General features: G+C 40.5%; 1 long non-coding RNA gene across 1 annotated transcript in view; it reads left to right on the plus strand.

Annotated features, from left to right (window-relative positions):
* LOC116664968 overlaps window positions 1-3,614 on the plus strand; it is a 173,124-nt gene extending 169,510 nt beyond the window's left edge. The window contains exons 2-3 of the long non-coding RNA XR_004321535.1: window positions 1,775-2,003; window positions 3,314-3,614. This is a non-coding gene — a long non-coding RNA (uncharacterized LOC116664968). The remainder of the gene's footprint in view (window positions 1-1,774; window positions 2,004-3,313) is intronic.
* The last annotated feature ends 2,386 nt before the right edge of the window (window positions 3,615-6,000 follow it).

A 6,000-nucleotide genomic window follows, 5' to 3' on the forward strand; every position in this document is an offset into this window, starting at 1 on the left:
AGTTTTCTAGCACAAAAATAAATTAAGGATTAAAAAGTTCTGATCCCTGGCATTGCATTTCTTGAGGATAAATTCAAAAATAATGTAACAGTTTTTTAAAACTCCCATATTTAATATTTAATTTATTGGGAGAAATAGAATTCTGTCATCAGTCTTACAGAGGAGAATATAGATAAAGATGTAAACACAAAATATTCCTAGAGTAGATTTGGGAGAAAAAAGAAGCAAAAATAACACAGATGCAACATCTTTTTCCTTGATTTTAGGTGACAAATGAGCCAGAATCTTTGTAAGATAAAATGATACTAAACAGAAATCATTTAAGTTTCTCAGGCATATTTCAGGCAAAATTTCTTCTTTCTCTGACTTTTAATATCTTTCATTACTTACAACTCTCTGTTTTGTTTAGAAGATTGTCTGAGTTGCATGCAACTGTTGATATAATCAATTGAGCAATCGATTTAGTAACATGGATGTTGAGTAACGAGTAGCCTATTGGGAGTCCAGAGATCTCAACACGAAGCCAAGGGACCTTGAGGCTATTCTTTTATCTTTCAGCATCCGTCATGGAGAAGGTGACTCCATGGTTTCTGAAGGTCTTCCATTCTGACTTCCTGGGCAGTTAAATAACAGGTTAAATTTAATTTTTACATTTGTGATTGACAAGTTGTCAACAGATTTAGGTGCATCACATTTTTATAGTAATATATAGATTTGGGCCTTTGTATTTCTTCTCTCTCAAGTTACTATATGCATCTACTAGTGTAGTAGCCCTGTATTTAACAGGGCAATATTAAAGAGTTTTCAAAGGGTAAAAAATCTATATAAATGTAAATTATTATTATCAAATAAAATTACACAGTGTTAGGGCTAGAAAGTTACGGAGTTCACCTACGTGGCTTCTTCATTTCACAGATGAGAAAACTGGATGAGATCCAGAGAAAGGAAGTGCTGGAGTTATGAGCTTTCCATTATTCCCTGTTGCCCCATTTACAGAAAGGAATTGCATTCCAAATCCTTGCTGTTCTTGCAATATTTGCCTGTACTGGCTTCCTTTATTATAACGTTTTTCAGGCAATATTCTATTTTCTCACACTCTTACTTTTTTATTCCCATGGCTTGATTTCAACCTAGTCTCTGTGTCTGCAAAACATTGCATTCTCTGTTGGGTTTATCAAACAGTTTTATCTAAGTTGTGTATTTATATTTCATCCAAGCATGAGAAGTATATGGCTCATTAGAATTTAGGGCTAATAACATAAGATGAAGAAAAAGAAACAGATGAAATATGGGAAAAATTTTTGCCTTATCTCTACCATTTTGATGTCAGATTATTCTTCAAAACTATGGTTTTATAAAGGGGCATAAATTAATCTGGCAAATTATATCTTGTGAACCAAAAAGTCAGCAATAGTGGTAAGATACTTCTGGCAAAAGTCCATTCACTCAGTCATTCAGCAAACATTTCTGGAGCCCTATAAATAGCCCTAACCCTGCCTAAAATGAACAGATTAATGAGTCTCTTCCTTTCTAGGGAGAAATTTAAGTATTGATCATAATAACTCAATTTATTGAGTCCTTACTGTGTGCCATGCCCTGTGAAGTATCTTACATGAATTCTCTCTTTGATCTTTACAACAATATATTATATCCTATTATACTACATTGATGTCAAGGTTAAATGAGACCCCTGATGAAGCTTCTAGGACTTTGCCCAGAGCATGTTAGAGTCTTACAAAACACTCATTTCCTCTGTCCTCCTCTTATTCCACAGGGAACATCACCATCTTTCCATCTAGAAAATATCTTCCAGATAGTAGTGGATTCCCAGAGCTGAAAGAGTGATGCAGCCAAAAGAGCCTGCTAACTGAACGTAATAAATAGCCCCAGATCCAAACTGCAGCTTAGAGGAGCAGAAGGAAGCTCAGCTGAAGGTGGACGTGGAAGATGCTCCTCCGAGGGAGCCAGGGACGGTGGGCACAAGAGCTGCCTGGAGATGGGAGGTAAACATAGAGATTCTCCCCTAAAGGTTCAGACAAGAAGGGCTCTGCTTAGTCATGTAAAGGCTTTTGCAGTTGGGAGAGGCCTGGCTCCAAGGAACACACTGAAGGAAGTGTGGGCAGAGGCACAAATGACAGATTGGAGCCTGTCTCATGATGCCCCAGCCTAGAGCCTCCAGAGCATGGCTTCCAGAACCACAACAGAACAACACTTTCCACAGAGATGGGGAGGAAGTTGCTAGAACAAACACTGTTCTGAAACTTGCCCCAAATCTGAACCTCATCAAACCCCAATGTTTTCCTGAGGTTAGAAAAGGCCTGGCTTAGCATTTTTAAAACAATATCTATTTGCCTTTTGTCTCCCGTTTGCAGCCAGAAGTGGAAGTCTAAAAACCCATTAAAAACTTTGGGTTTTATCTTGTATTTATTTCTTTACTATATGCTTTGCCCAGCCAAACCAGAAAATGCTGGGACGGCACAAGCCCTTTCTCCTGAGATATCCAGATCAAAGTCGTTTCGAACTGCCTTGGCTAAGCAACTGAATTTTTCCATTCTTATCCAAACCGATGCTTCAATCCCTTGCAATTTACTCATACACATCCACCTTCTCAAGTGTTCTGAGGCATTTCCTTCAGCACACACGTTGGCCTTCAAAGGGTAACAAGCAATTTTGTGCTGGCAAAAGCTGTATTTTCAAGTTTGTACCCCCATACCATCATCTAACAAAGAGAACACGAGCTTCTGGCAACTTGGTCGACTCTCTATAAATTCCATACAGAGTGAAAATACAGGAAAATATAGGAAAGGCAACATTAAAGACTTTCTTGCATAGAGATGTATTATTTTCAGTGTATCCTGCACTTCTCAATTATCCTTCTCCTTAAGTATAGAAGTCACTTTGGCCAAGTAAAATTTTAAGGCAGCTCATGCCACTCAACCAGCAAATTTAATGGAAAATGGGTCTTGCTCCTCTTGTAAGGCCTTAGAGAGATGTCCCTTGGGGGGTCATCCAAATTAGCCCTATCAGAAAAGTTACACTTTGGTTGGGTAACCCACAATTTACATTTTTCACTCTATAAGTCACCCTTATTCTAAATGACTTTGATCCATAGTTACATCACCTTTAGGAAATTATAATGTATTGCATGCCACAATCTAAATTTTGTCTTCATTCAAAAAAAAATTCAGTTTACCTATCGTAGATTTTGCTGTGGGAGTTCTTACCTTGATTTTCATTTTCTCATGGGATACGACCCAAACCAGAGTTTTCTTACCGAAAAATCAACACTCAGGGAACTCTACCTTTTCAATAGGATGAAGAACATCTGTGACGCTGCCCTACTCAAAGCTGCTGAGAAGACATCATATTAACACCTGTCCTTGCCTGTGGCCTGTGTTAGCCTCAGCTCCTCTTTGGACGGATACTAAGGTATTTCTTCAAGGACTTTATACAACCTTGGCCATTCCAGCCTGTGTAGTTGAAAACATATTCATTAGTACAATCTTTTCTAATGCCAAATGAAAACCATGTTTATGATCAGATAGATGAACTTCTAAGGTCAGCATCCCTGTCTCAATTACTGATGTTTCCAAAATATACAAGGGACTCTTTAGTTCTATAAACCTCCACCTGCTTCTTCCTTTCATGTAATTCACCTTTGTTCAGTTATTTTGCACCACCCCTGGAGTGTTTTCAAATATATTTCAAACTCCCAAGCAACCCCATTTCAGCTGATTGGCTTCAGAGAACTCTAATGCCGGCCAGGCATTTCACTGCAACCCCATTTAGACTCAGCAGGAAGAGTAGATTTAAAAGGCAGATTACGTTTTTAGCTTTTTAAAAACTGCTTTATTAGAGAGGCTAAAAGCCACAGTGGTGGTAAGCTGAATTCTTTTGAAATACAAGTGACTTCAAGACATCTAGAGAGCAGTTCCTTGCCTGTGGGGCTCCTCCCTATGGGTTTCAATGATGGCAGAGACCAGCTGGCTCCAGGCATTATTCTTAAGGATCCTTGTGGCTCCACAACAGAATCCATAAAAGCACCAAAGAGGTTTCATTTAAGGGTTGGAGACCTTTAAATCGCAGCTCACCAAGATTCTTCCCCCTCCACTCCTGGTAGGCCATTTTGTGTGAAAGGGTTGGCTGCATACTGGCCTCCACTAATTGTAGAGGTTGGCCAAGGGACAGTAGGTAGAGAACCACGGTGAGGATGTGAAAAGCCACTGTGAGAAGAAGGAGAATATCTGCAGGCCTGATTCCTACGGCAGGCTAGCTAGGAGTCTAAATGGATGCACGGATGGATGAATAGATTGTTAGATAGGCAGACAAACAGGCTGGCAGATAAGTAAATGGAGGCCATAGTGGTAGCTACTACATCACATGTCATCTTAAAACTACAAGTTATCAATGCCTCCTCTCACTTATTTGGGGCTCTGTTTGAAGTGCCTCAGGAACTGCTTGTAAAGTGGTTGAGGGCCCATGAAAGGAGGTGAGAGTAATGAGATTTCTGGAGAGTCAGTGAGATTCCATCGGGAGAGCTTTGTTTTGAGGTTTTGAGATGAGGTGAACACTACCGGGTTCCGAGAATTTATGGAGAAAGTGCACTAAGCAGCAGGCTGGATCCTATTTAAAGATAAGTTACAGGCTTAAACCAGAGCACTAACTAATCACAGAGGGCAAACACATGGCATCCGTGCTGCCTCCCACTCTTTGTGTGGCCAAAGAGAACATCAGCGATTAATCATAACTCCTGTGCCAAGCCCAGACACAGCCTTAGCGTCCTGCTCAGCAGGCTGCTGCAATCCATATTCCTAAAGATGTAAATGGATCAGTTTAGGACCCCGCACAAATTCCCATGGTGGGGGCAAACAGGTGACAGAACTGAGTGGAGCCAGCTGGATGGGGACGAGCAGAATGTCCCAGGTAGGTCCCATCTGAGCAGGGCAGCAGGTATTCAGCTTCAGATGTTACCCAACAGGAAACTGGGACCCATGCCACCAGATTTTTCAAGAGTAAATAGAAATTTAATTTTTAAATGTTGGATCCAAAAAGAGGGGGTGGGAAATGAATGGTTACGTGGGCCAAACAAAATACATATGCAGAAAAAAATAAGATTACAGTACATCGGTGGGCTAGTGTAGCCTCCAGGTTAGAGGAATTAAAGGAAGGTTCCATTTTGCTCTTATCTTGCCTGAACTACCTTGCTACCATCTGCAGCTTAAAAACAAAAGAAAACCATCTCACCAGGGCTTGAAGAGGGCATGTGACAAATTGCAGAAAATTATAGGCAGCGCTTTGTGGTTGCTGATCTCCCCCGGGTTACACACTAGCAGAGTCCTGAAAAAATAGGCAAACTTCAAAGATCAAAGTTTCCATGGCTGCAGAGGGGACCTTTCAACCAGCTTGCTTTTGTCCGGATCCTCCCCCACCCCAACCCCTTTTTGTCAATCACAAAGCCGTTGTCTTGAAGCTCAGACTCTGATACTGTCAGAGGCTAATGACAATGTCAGGCGTTTGCTCCTTGCTTATTTCAGCCTTCCAACCCTCTCGGTCTTGGTCTCCCTTTGGGCTGTTTACACACAATTTCCTTCTGGGTGGAACTTTGTTTTTCCTTTCCTTCTTTTGAGGCTGTTGTTTTTTCTTAAAATAGGAGGTCATTTCAGGCAGAAATGTGTTTTCGTCTCCTTGCTTCCTCTACGGCTGGGACTGGGGCCCTTTTGGAAAGAAGGAAATTTCCACTTTGTTTACAAGGAGGGATTGGTTTTCTTTGGATATCCCATTAATTTGCTGGGTAGGGAGTTTGGAGTTCCTTGGATTATCTAAGGAAATCAGGAAAGTTATTTTAAAGGCATTTGTTTGATTTGTTTTTAACGTTATACATTCTACTGTTCTTACTCTTTTCTCAGACTAGTTCACATTTTTCCAATGAGTCTAAGCTTCCTGTATGTCTGTCCCTACATTTCAGCTCTCTACATTGTCTTCCCAAGATCTTTCAGCTTT

The sequence above is a fragment of the Camelus ferus genome, chromosome 7, assembly GCF_009834535.1.
Source record: "Camelus ferus isolate YT-003-E chromosome 7, BCGSAC_Cfer_1.0, whole genome shotgun sequence".
Taxonomy (NCBI): Eukaryota; Metazoa; Chordata; class Mammalia; order Artiodactyla; family Camelidae; genus Camelus; species Camelus ferus.